At 42.2% G+C, this 13,864-nt stretch overlaps 1 protein-coding gene across 3 annotated transcripts in view; it reads right to left on the minus strand.

The window, feature by feature from the left end:
* The window catches only part of LOC110538570 (protein shisa-6), a 72,041-nt gene that overhangs the window by 39,800 nt on the left and 18,377 nt on the right, over positions 1–13,864 (minus strand). The window lies entirely within an intron of this gene.

Raw genomic sequence — 13,864 nt, forward strand, 5'->3', positions numbered from 1 at the left:
TAAATAAATATTGAAACTAATTTGTGTAGTACTCAAGGCGGAGGTTTTTGCATATCCAAGAAGGTTGCGACCATTCAGAATTATGAGACTGATATGAGGTAATGATTAATAAATGACTGTTATCCATATATAACTTATATATCTTCTGGAGTTTAATTCGGGAGATGGTAACTCGTTTAACAATTTATTCCATGGTGCCCCAAATCCTAATGAGTTAATTGTTACATGATTGATTTAATTGTGTAACAATTAAACATATTTTATGGATTAAATTAATAACAATCATCAGATTAATGAAGGTAACGTCACAACAGGTTCTACATGGAACCCAATAGGTTTTTAGCTGGGACCAAAAGGGTTTTACCTGGAACCAAAACGGGTTCTTCAAAGGGTTCTCCTATGGGAAGAACCCTTCCAGGTTCTAGATAGCTGTTATATTATTGCTCCTCTCACCATGTATCCTTGCATTAAAGTCCTTTACACTGAGCTGAATCAGTGGATGTAAATATATACTTAGTGAAGTCATGCTCTATTGGTTGCAAGTTTAGACACTTTTTTTGCCCGATAGAGCCTTTTGTCACTTCTAAACTCTAAACCACAACCATCCACCTTAAGGTAGAGTCTTTCAGTGCTGCTGCTATGTGACTGCTGCAATTTGACCTCAATGTAGGTTTCAGGGTAGTTGTGTAATGTGGGGCAGCAGAGATTGCATTGTATCCATGGGGCCTGCCAGAGACTGCATTTCTGGGAACCTTTGGAGGCACACAAACTTCTTAAAGCAATGCACTTGTGATGGCCTACTCGCCACACTGCATGCATCAGCAGTCTGTTTCAAGCCTCCATCCATCCCCTCTGTGTCGGGTGGGCAGACAATGAAAATATATTTTACACTCAAATGTAACAGCCCCCTACAAATATTTATCAGTGTGTCCAGAAGCAGGCTGTACTGTAATTGAATTCTTGAGTCCACTGATAAAATTCTATTATATCCCCAAAATGGTGAGCGTGTGTTCAGGCGGTGTTCTTAACCTTCTGGTCCCCTGTGTAATCATTGATTTACTGATTGAAAGTCTATTCCTACAACAATAATGTGGCTCTTTGAAAAATTATCATTGAAAGAATATTAATGATTGAAAAATATCTGACATGTTTAACACTACAGATTTTAACATGACTTTTTCCCCCAAAATGTTATCCCACACAAGAGCCAAATGAAAAAGCTGCAATGTCACCCAAGTCAACTGGAGCAGTAATCCAGCCATGTCCGTAGACATCTTGGTGTGGAAAGAAACTGACCTGGGATGCATTGCCTCTGGGCTCTGTTGTTCCTTTGTCATGGGCTAATGTTTGCGTGGACACACACATGCCTCCTCAGGGTGAATACTAGTCTCTACCCCTCGGATCACAAGTTCAATTCATTTCACAGTTGGCGGCACCCACAGTCCTTTTGCCCAGCCTGTTGTCTGGGGCTGGAGAGAGATAGAAGAATATGATGTGCCTCGAGCTGCAGTTTCTCCCCCCATGAAGACTCAACTCGCCCAGGGACAGATCTGGTCTGATAGAACCGCTGTGCTGCCTGCCTGCTTCACTGCCTGCCTGCCCGCCTGGCTGACAGTCTGCCTGCACTCGCCTGCCTGCCTGGCTGCCTGCGCTCGCCTGCCTGCCTGCGCTCGCCTGCCTGCCTGCTTGCCTATCTGCCACAGATTACAAGTGTCCAGACACAGAGAATAAAAATGTCCAGACACCTGAAATGATAAGGATACAAGAGGAGATGAGAGTGTCCAGAAACAGGGGGAAAAATGTCCAGACACCTGAAATTATAAGGATACAAGAGGAGATGAGTGTCCAGACACCTGGAATGATAAGGATACAAGAGGAGATGAGAGTGTCCAGACACCTGAAATGATAAGGATACAAGAGGAGATGAGAGTGTCCAGACACCTGAAATGATAAGGATACAAGAGGGGATGAGCGTGTCCAGACACCTGAAATGATAAGGATACAAGAGGAGATGAGAGTGTCCAGACACCTGAAATGATAAGGATACAAGAGGAGATGAGAGTGTCCAGATACCTGAAATGATAAGGATACAAGAGGAGATGAGAGTGTTCAGACACCTGAATTGATAAGGATACAAGAGGAGATGAGAGTGTCCAGATACCTGAATTGATAAGGATACAAGAGGAGATGAGAGTGCCCAGACACCTGAAATGATAAGGATACAAGAGGAGATGAGAGTGTCCAGACACCTGAAATGATAAGGATACAAAGGAGATGAGAGTGTCCAGACACCTGAAATGATAAGGATACAAGAGGAGATGAGAGTGTCCAGATACCTGAAATGATAAGGATACAAGAGGAGATGAGAGTGTCCAGACACCTGAAATGATAAGGATACAAAGGAGATGAGAGTGTCCAGACACCTGAAATGATAAGGATACAAGAGGAGATGAGAGTGTCCAGATACCTGAAATGATAAGGATACAAGAGGAGATGAGAGTGCTAAATGCATCATTACTGCTCCATAAAGGCAAATTATTTATTTTCCTTTCCTATAAAAACATCTTAGATATTATTTAGTCTGTTTCTGTATTTTACTCTATATTATTGAACCATATCACACCAAAAATATTCTGATATGTGGTAATCTAAACCCAAACCGATGCTTAAGACTGTAATTTGACTTATAATTATAGTTGAATGGTAACTTTTTTTTTACCAGTAAATCATAGTTTGCCATTGTCAACAACTTGGCAATCATTTTTTTAAATGTTGTAACCAACTTGGCTATATAAAAAAAGAAAGATTCTTAAGATTTTGGTGTTAGAAAATGCCATTACTGATGGGCGGTGTCGACAGTTCCTGAGAACGTGCACCACAATGATTTGTTTGAAGACAAATAGCTGCTATTATAAGATATGGCCTTCAAAGCCACTGTTCTCCATGGCCAGATTAATGGGACCAGCCTCTTGCCGATATCACACTGCAACATGATGAACGGGAAATTAGCATAAAAGACTCCTTGCATTCTCTTAATGAGCTTTAATAAAAAGTGGCCACACAGCACGAGGAAATGGTCCTGATTGATGTCTCACATTATTGGGGATTGCACCCCTCTGAAATCCAAATCCCTTGTCTTCTGCCTGGTTCTCCTGCCCTCTCTCCCTATCTCTATCCCTCTCCTTCTCTCTCCATCTCTCTCTACTTCTCTCTCATTCTCTCTGTCAGTTCTGCCTGCTGCTGAAGCCTGGTTTCTGCTTTTCCAGGACAACACCCAAGGGACGGTCTACTGATAACAGGCCTGTCATACTGGCCCACTCTCGGCTCTCACACCTCTATTTTATTCAATAGCACAGTTCTGAAGTCAACCCACGTTTTCCTTCATGCCACAAATATTAGATTTTTCATTTCCCTAAGCAACAACTCCCTTCATCAGGGTGTCTTCAATGTGAACAACACAGAGCTGTGTTTCTGAATGGGTTATGGATTTGTTTAGGATGTCAATACTATGTTCGTGTTACAGGTCTGAGAGAGAGTTGACACGCTGTGCTTCCCTGAATGAGTGAACACTACAGGATACAGAGGATATACACTGAGTGAACAAAACATCAGGAACTCCTGCTCTTTCCATGACATAGACTGACCAGATGAATCCAGGTGAAAGATATGATCCCTTATTCATGTCACTTTTTAAATCTCGTTCAATCAGTGTAGATGAAGGGGATGGGACAGGTTTTTAAGCCTCAAGACAATTGAGACATCGATTGTGTATGTGTGCCATTCAGAGGGTGAATGGGCAAGACAACAAATTTAAGTGCCTTTGAATGGGGTATGGTATTTGGTGCCAGGCGCACAGGTTTGAGTGTGCCACGAACTGCTGGGTTTTTCACGCTCCAGTTTCTCATGTGTATCAACAATGGTCCACCACCCAAAGGACATTCAGCCAACTTGACACAACTGTAGGAAGTATTAGAGTCGACATGGGCCTGCATCCCTGTGGAACGCTTTCGACACATTCCATGCCCGACGGATTGAGGCTGTTCTGAGAGCAAAAGGGGCTGCAAATCAATATTAGAAAGGTGTTCCTAATGTTTTGTACACTCAGTGTATATACTGTACATATATAAATATACAGGATATATGTGAGGGAAAATGTACTGCTCTAATGTATGGACCTGTCCTTCTTCCTCTTGTCACTCTAAATCTACTCTGAGGCGTTGCCTAATGAAGCAGCCAGCGGAGAGTGTGTGATGACTATGCATCAGCCGCAATTGTGATTTTGGGACGCCATTCCCACCGAGCTGCAATTACCAGCCATTTGTGGCTGGAATGAGAGCTTGTCGCTTGCAGCTCAATGTTCCACCACCACCATTATGCCGAAAAGCTAGAGGATTCGATGTGCATAACAAAACACACATCTCATTGCTCGTTCTCCACCCTACTGGGCACTGATTTGCACTCACTGCAGTTTCCTCTCTCTCTCTGATGAGCTGATTGTGTATATTCCTGTGTGTTTGTGTGTGTGTGTGTTTGCGTGCACCTGTGTCTCTATTTATGAGTAAATACATTCTGAAAAATGTAGACACTCCATTGGCTTTCCACATTAGCTAAGACATTGTACACCACAGCCAACAAACCCCCAAATACACAGCCTGTCCTTGGCTTGTTGCAGCATTTTGGCATTTGGATGTCAGATGGTTTGTATCTCTCAGCCATTTGCTCCATTTGTGTCAGCTTTGGTCCAGGTTTGAATGAGCTATCCCTTCAACGTAATGGCAGAACCTCCCTTTACAGAACAACAGCCTTTCTTCAATAGCAGCACTGAGTGTCTGGGCCACGTACAGCACAGTACTGTAGCTGTCCTACTATGCATGCTAGATCTGCTCTCCCTGATATTAGTATTCAGACAGGTGTGGTACGGTCACTGCTGCTCTTCTGGTGTTGGCTAGCTCGTTGGCGTCATGCTGACAGAAGCAATTCCATGTCCACCACTGCCCTGTGCTGCTCTCTCCTCATAATAGATATTGACAGGTGGAGTGCAGATAACACTAATCTCCATCCTAACATGATTGGATATGTTATAGAGGGCTTTTTCATCATTATAGCATTCAATTCACAACTTTGTCGGCCCCCTAATAGCATTTCATGCTAGCATACGCCGTGCCCTGTAGCTGAATGGCTGTGTAATTGTCACCCTTCCTCTCTTCTCTGGTTCCTCGTGCTCCAGCCCGGCAGGTAATAAGCCCTGCCAGTGGTTTTATACTTCATCTTTACTTCAACCCCCAAGCTGAAGGCTGCGTGGTCCCCTCATCTCTCGCTAGTGTCCAACTGTTTCCCTGTTTACATAAAAAAAATGCTGTTTTATACCTTGCCATCAAAATGCACAGTTGATGAATAATGCATGTCTCTTATTAATGAGCTTTTGGAGCATGCAGCTCTAATGCAGATAGAGACAGCAATATATCCCTGCCCTAATAAAAGGCTGTGTATCTATATACAATATATAGATGTAAAATAATCCTTCAGATAACCCGCCTGACATTGTCTTTAATATGGTGTGATGTTTCCAACTGTATGAGCAAACTAATGAAATAAAAAGCTATGCTGGGAAGACAGGAGGAATGCTTTACATTTTAGCAGATGCTCTTATCCAGAGTGACTTACAGGAGCAATTAGGGTTAAGTGTCTTGCTCAAGGGCACATCGGCAGATTTTTCACCTACTCGGCTCAGAGATTTGACCCAGGGACCTTTCAGTTACTGGCCCAACGCACAGTGTCTCCCAACCCCTCCTGTCTCAGCCTCAAGGAATTTATGCTGCAGTAGTTTATGTGTCAGGGGGCTAGGGTCAGTCTGTTATATCTGGAGTATTTATCCTGTCTTATCTGGTGTCCTGTGTGAATTTAAGTATGCTCTCTCTGATTCTCTCTCTTTTTCTTTCTTTCTTTCTCTCTTTCTTTCTTTCTTTCTTTCTTTCTTTCTTTCTTTCTTTCTTTCTTTCTCTCTCTCGGAGGACCTGAGCCCTAGGACCATGCCTCAGAACTACCTGGCCTGATGACTCCTTGCTGTCCCCAGTCCACCTGGCCGTGCTGCTGCTCCAGTTTCAACTGTTCTGCCTGCGGCTATGGAACCCTCACCTCTTCACCGGACGTGCTACCTGTCCCAGACCTGCTGTTTTCAACTCTCTAGAGACAGCAGGGGGGTAGAGATTCTCTGAATGATCGGCTATGAAAAGCCAACTGACATTTACTCCTGAGGTGCTGACCTGTTGCACCCTCGACAACCACTGTGATTATTATTATTTGACCCTGCTGGTCATCTATGAACATTTGTACATCTTGGCCATGTTCTGTTATAATCTCCACCCGGCATAGCCAGAAGAGAACTGGCCACCCCTCATAGCCTGGTTCCTCTCTAGGTTTTTTCCTAGGTTCTGGCCTTTTTAGGGAGTTTTTCCTAGCCACCGTGCTTCTGCACCTGCATTGTTTGCTGTTTGAGGTTTTAGGTTGGGTTTCTGTACAGAACTTTGTGACATCAGCTGATGTAAGAAGGGCTTTGTAAATACATTTGATTTGATTTTGATTTGATTTGACTTAACCACTAGGCTACCTTCCGCCCCTTCAGGAGCTCATAACATTAAGTCACACAGAGACAATCACATCGTTATAGCGTACAGTGTCCTTGCTTTTCAACATAGTAAGAGATACAGACAGTTATGAATGGAATGCTATGTAAAGGATAGAATGAATAGGAGTCTCTTAAACCTGAGGAGGAAAATAATAAGGCATACTAGCCTCCCAAGGACTTTTTACCTGCATCACACTTGAACATGTGCTTTAATGTGTGAGATCACGAATACAAATTCCCTACAAAAGGCTATACAGTTATGTTTGTATTGCTGTGCAAGTTGGTGTATCATTTTCACAAAGCACATTCACACAACATGATACAAATGTGAAAATCATTTAACTGAATAGTAAACACTGTCGTACCCACTGAATCCTAACTCAAGCTCAACAGGCACATTGGAATTCAAGGAGGCTCTGAGATTCTGAAGTGGTACGTTCTCAAGAATAAATGCACCAACTCCTGATATGGAGATGGGAGAAAGATAATTATATTTCCAATTTGACATAAAGACTCTTTGGAATAAGTAAGCAATGAATTAATGCATATCTATCTGTTTCCATGCCAATTCATAATGCAGAGTACCATCAAAACTCAGATGGCATCAATATGCATATTGCTCTTGCACGCGCACACACACACACACACACCGTACATGCTGATCCATCTCCGGCCCTTCAAATGTGATTTCACTGGACAAACACACACAAAAGCAGTGCATAATGCACGACATGACAATGGATCACTAGAGATGATGTGAGGGTATCAGTGTGTTTATCAGTAAGATAAAGAAATAAGAATTTGTTCTTAACCGCCTAGTTAAATAAATGTGCCACTGTTAAATAAAAGCCACTGTTAAAGGCATGTGGGACTAAGGGAGCACGAGACTCATGAAGCCAACCTAATCACTTCCTTTAGCCTGCTTCTTTAATAGACAGGATGTAAGGATTATAATCAATTCATATTGTGCATTTGGCTGTCCCAGATTCCTACGGCACAGAGCAGAGGCTGTACTCTGCTCAGAGACATGCTCATCAGGAGAGAGAAGGAAAACACAGCTTCTACCAATGTGGCTCTTGCTGAGAACAGAAGGAACAAGGTCAGTGAGAGCAGTGTCGCTCGATAGCCTTTTTGGGTTTGTGAACTATTCACAAGGATCTTTTATACATCTGAATTAATCCATGATTTACCTTCACCATGCTGCATTGATTGAAATAATGTCAAGATTATCTAAACTACCAGTTGCAAACAATTTGTTCACATTTCCATATTTAACGCAACATTTGGCATGCTATGGCACAAACTGTTATGTCACAACAGACATTACCTTAACAATAAGCACTTTAGATATCTTGCAAGAGCCCCAACTCTGAATAGTGCCCTGTTTCTTAAAATAAAAATGGATCGCACCTCTTTCCAAAGACAGGCAACAAAGAGAATATTCTCCCATCAACTACGGTATATCACCATGAATAAATCCTTTAGAATTTCTTCCTGTATTTTTTTAGACAGAAAACTCACAATAATGGGGAGAGAGTCGTATGTGTGTGAAGGTAGAGAGTTCTGTGCCTCCGTCACAATGGCCCACTATTATAAAATTTACAGTCCGTCTTGGTGATCGGGCCTGTCCATTAGGATCTAGCTAGCAGGGCCATGCGTGGCATGCCTCTCCTCCTCCCCTGGCTATCACACAGCCGAAGGGCACAGTGAAGTGGTCACAGTAGACTGGTCAGGAGGGGTGATGGACCGCTGGGCGGCTCACGCTACTGGGAGGTCCCTCAGGGGTCAAGCTTTTAACACCCTCCGAGTCTGGCGTGAACAGTAGAGGTCACAGCTAAGACACCCTGCCCAGCCATTTCCTTTTCCACTTGTCTTGAAACCGCAACATTTCACTACAGGGCGTGGTACCCCTTTACTCCCCTGCACTGGGTCTTTTACTGTCCCTTGTAGTGATGTAGTGGGGCGGCAGGTAGCCTAGTAGTTAGAGAGTTGGGCCAGTAACAGAAAGGTTGCTAGATTGAATCCCTGAGCTGCCAAGGTAAAAATCTGTCGTTCTGCCCCACTGTTCCTAGGCCGTCATTGTAAATAAGAATTGGTTCTTAACTCACTTGCCTAGTTAAATAGAAATATACTGTATACAGTCTCCTCTTCAGTACCTACCTCCTCTTACACCCCTCCTTTCTGGGATATCACTTAGCTGAAATGTCTGCCTTTAGATCTGAGACTTGGAGCGATCTACATAATGGAGGTTGTCATGCAGGTGACACCTGCTTGGTGTACTTGACCTCCCCTACCAATGTGGAGCCTCAGGGATTAGAGAAAAAAGGAGGGATGTGGGAGGGCTGCAGCATTGTCCCTATGAGACAAGGTCACCTTAAATGGATTGGGATGAGAAGAAACCAATTCCCCCTGGGACAAAATCAGGGAGCAACTTGTGAAAAAATAATTACGCAGGATGCACATCAGTGGATGTCACAGCCAGAGGGGTGAGGGTGAGGGGGGGACACAAAAAATCCTTAAGACAAGGGTAATGTTTGTTCACTTGATATCTGAAAGCGTCACAATGGACAAAGGATATATTTTTTGACCTCAAAAACAGTTAGGTTTTTTGAAAGGAGGTACTTTGAAGGAAAAAGGCCTGGGGTTCAGAATGACGAAATTGCATTTGTAACAATATTATGAAATAGTCGACCCACATTAGTCTACGCCCACTGGCAATGACCTCACATTTTTGTCTTAAATCAGTTAGGACAAACAGATTAGCATTTATTACATTTGTGATATAACTTAGCTTTGGTAAGATTTTTATTTTCACAACCAATTACTCATTTGCAAGGTTAATGTCTCATTTGAGGACAAATAATTTCTAACTGTTCCATTCCAACATACCTCTAATCTGTCAAACATCTTGGATAGTTTTATTGTAACAATAAGATTCTCTCTCTCAAATTCTCCAACAAGCACGCAATGACCACCAAACAATGCAGGAAGAACCCCACCCCTCTTCAGAAACTCCCCCAAATGGAAATACTTATATCAGCTGGCAGAGATATCTTCACCAGCTTCAAAAACATATTTGATCAATTCAATGTTTGTCATTTTAAATGAATGAAGTAGAATCTCCTGAAGCATTTCCTGTGTGGCAGCGGCTTGGCCTTTAGCTGTGTCTAATAAATCTGTTGTGGTCCACAGTGGCTAAATGGACACGTCTGCCTGGCCAATACATCATGGAAGAGTGGAGATGGATAGACATTGCCAATTCAAACCACTCACTGATATCATTTATAAATCACACTCACTGCACAAGCCTTCCAACAGACACTTCACTAGCCAGCCACATAAACGATCTACCGTGAGCTATATGAGCTTGCTACTGTGCGTTAGCCTGCAGCCCTATAGTGTCTGTATGAGTAGAGTGTATGCCCCCACAGAGAACTAAAGGATTTTGCTCAATAAAATTTGAGGTCATTCCTATTGTGCTAAGCAGTTGTTTTTCTTGTAACTATCTTGATTGTAGATTCCGTTATATCTCCCTATTAGCATATGGATATTAATACATATTTACAGTTCCACGTGAATGCATGGGGAAAAGATCCAGAATATCATAATACACACTTGAAATGAACTTGAAAGGAATTTAGGGACTGAAGAGAGATGCTAGAGATACAGTTTGGTGTATTGTCGCAGAGTTACAGTATGATGTATTGTAGCAGGGTTACAGTATGGTGTATTGTAGCAGGGTTACAGTATGGTGTATTGTAGCAGGGTTACAGTATGGTGTATTGTCGCAGAGTTACAGTATGGTGTATTGTCGCAGAGTTACAGTATGGTGTATTGTCGCAGAGTTACAGTATGGTGTATTGTAGCAGGGTTACAGTACGGTGTATTGTAGCAGGGTTACAGTATGATGTATTGTAGCAGGGTTACAGTATGGTGTATTGTAGCAGGGTTACAGTATGGTGTATTGTCGCAGAGTTACAGTATGGTGTATTGTAGCAGGGTTACAGTACGGTGTATTGAAGCAGGGTTACATTATGATGTATTGTAGCAGGGTTACAGTATGATGTATTGTAGCAGGGTTACAGTATGGTGTATTGTAGCAGGGTTACAGTATGGTGTATTGTCGCAGAGTTACAGTATGATGTATTGTAGCAGGGTTACAGTATGGTGTATTGTAGCAGGGTTACAGTATGATGTATTGTAGCAGGGTTACAGTATGATGTATTGTCGCAGAGTTACAGTATGGTGTATTGTAGCAGGGTTACAGTATGATGTATTGTAGCAGGGTTACAGTATGATGTATTGTAGCAGGGTTACAGTATGATGTATTGTAGCAGGGTTACAGTACGGTGTATTGTAGCAGGGTTACAGTATGGTGTATTGTAGCAGGGTTACAGTATGGTGTATTGTAGCAGGGTTACAGTATGATGTATTGTAGCAGGGTTACAGTATGATGTATTGTAGCAGGGTTACAGTATGATGTATTGTAGCAGGGTTACAGTATGATGTATTGTAGCAGGGTTACAGTATGGTGTATTGTAGCAGGGTTACAGTATGATGTATTGTAGCAGGGTTACAATATGATGTATTGTAGCAGGGTTACAGTATGATGTATTGTAGCAGGGTTACAGTATGGTGTATTGTAGCAGGGTTACAGTATGGTGTATTGTAGCAGGGTTACAGTATGATGTACTGTAGCAGGGTTAAAGTACGGTGTATTGTAGCAGGGTTACAGTATGGTGTATTGTAGCAGGGTTACAGTATGGTGTATTGTAGCAGGGTTACAGAATGATGTATTGTAACAGGGTTACAGTATGGTGTATTGAAGCAGGGTTACAGTATGATGTATTGTAGCAGGGTTACAATATGATGTATTGTAGCAGGGTTAGAGTATGATGTATTGTAGCAGGGTTACAGTACGGTGTATTGTAGCAGGGTTACAGTATGATGTATTGTAGCAGGGTTATAATGATGTGGTGGGGACACGTAACATGTCTGTCAAGTTAAAATGTAAGCTTTATTGTCACATGTACAAGTACAGTGAAATGCTTTTAAATTCAAATGTTATTTTAAAAACAAATATATACAGTGACCCCCCCTTGGCCTTTTTCCTATTTTGTTGCGGGGGGGGGGGGGGGGGGGGGGTTGTATCATTTACACAACATGCCTACCACTTTGAAGATGCAAAATATGTTTTATTGTAAAACAAACAAGAAATAAGACACAAACAACAGAAAACTTGAGCATTTATAACTATTTACCCAAAGTCAATACTTTGTAGAGCCAACTTTTGCAGCAATTACAACTGCAAGTCTCTTGAGGTATGTCTCTTCAGCTTGGCACATCTAGCCACTGGGATTTTTGCCCATTCTTCAAGGCAAAACTGCTCCAGCTGCTCCAGCTCCTTCAAGTTGGATGGGTTCCGCTAGTGTACAGCAATCTTTAAGTCATACCACAGATTCTCAATTGGACTGAGATCTGGGCTTTGACTAGGCTTCTCCAAGACTTTTAATGTGTCCCCTTAAACCACTCAAGTGTTGCTTTAGGGTCATTGTCCTGCTGGAAGGTGAACCTGTGTCCCAGTCTCAAATCCCCGGAAGACTGAAACAGGTTTCCCTCAATAATTTCCCTGTATTTAGCGCCATCCATCGTTCCTTCAATTCTGACCAGTTTCCCAGTCCCTGCCAATGAAAAACATCCCCACCGTATGATGCTGCCACCACCATGCTTCACTGTGGGGATAGCGCTCTCGGGGTGATGAGAGGTGTTGGGTTTGCACCAGACATAGTGTTTTTCTTGATGGCCAAAAAGCTCAATTTTAGTCTCATCTGACCAGAGTACCTTCATCCATATGTTTGGGGAGTCTCCCACATGCCTTTGGGCGAACATCAAATGTTCTTTCTTATTTTTTTCTTTAAGCAATGGCTTTTTTTCTGGCCACTCTTCCGTAAATCCCAGCTCTGTGCAGTGTACGGCTTAAAGTGGTCCTATGGACAGATACTCCAATTTCCACTGTGGAGCTTTGCAGCTCCTTCAGGGTTATCTTTGGTCTCTTTGTTGCCTCTCTGATTAATGCCCTCCTTGCCTGTTCCGTGAGTTTTGTTAGGCGGCCCTCTCTTGGCAGGTTTGTTGTGGCTCCATGTTCTTTCATTTTTTTAATAATGGATTTAATGGTGCTCCGTGGGATGTTCAAAGTTTAAGATATTTTTTTATAACCCAACCCTGATCTGTACTTCTCCACAACTTTGTCCCTGACCTGTTTGGAGAGCTCCTTGGTCTTCATGGTACCTCTTGCTTGGTAGTGCCCATTGCTGAGTGGTGTTGCAGACTCTGGGGCCTTTCAGAATCATTTGACACTTAGATTGCACACAGGTGGACTTTATTTAACTAATTATGTGACTTCTGAAGATAATTGGTTGCACCAGATCTTATTTAGGGGCTTCAAAGCAAAGGGGGTGAATACATAAGCTCACACCACTTTTACGTTCTTTATTTTAAAAAAAAACATTTTTAAACAAGTTATTTTTTTAAATTTCACTTCACCAATTTGGACTATTTTGTTTATGTCCATTAAATGAAATCCAAATATAAATCTATTTAAATTACAGGTTTGCAACTGCAGATAGCAGTTTGACTGGCATGTCGGATCCCGTGAACACTGGGTACTGGTAATTACAACACAACCAACGAACAGCATAACACATAACACACAGCTGTCTGTGCAGGTCGCTACAATATATATCTAAATATAATAAAGAAAACATAAGAAATAAGAAATAAGAGAGTAAGCTATATACTGGGTCAGTGCCAATACTGGATGTCAAACTGGTGATAGTAACAGGAGGTACAGGGAGCAGACAGAGAGCCTGTTGACAGCCAGCTGTTTGAGGTGGAAAAGCCCTCGGCTTTGTAATGACAGTTACTGTAACACCAGGCAGCAGTGATGTGGCCTAACAGGAAGGCAGAGGATTGCTGTTCAAACCCCAGTTAGACTACCTAATTTTCACATACATTCTTTGTATAAACAACTATATAGATATGCAAGGAAATATTTGAATTTGAATTAGAAGCCAATGTAAAACAGTACTTGTTTTTGTCACTTGGTAAAATACCACTTACCTTGCAGACACCTAAAATTTACAAGAAGTGGTTATAAAACTGCAGACACATTAACAACATCAGAATGTGTCTCGTCACACACACACACACACACACACACACACACACACACACACACAC

Source organism: Oncorhynchus mykiss, chromosome 12 (genome assembly GCF_013265735.2).
Source record: "Oncorhynchus mykiss isolate Arlee chromosome 12, USDA_OmykA_1.1, whole genome shotgun sequence".
Classification (NCBI taxonomy): domain Eukaryota; kingdom Metazoa; phylum Chordata; class Actinopteri; order Salmoniformes; family Salmonidae; genus Oncorhynchus; species Oncorhynchus mykiss.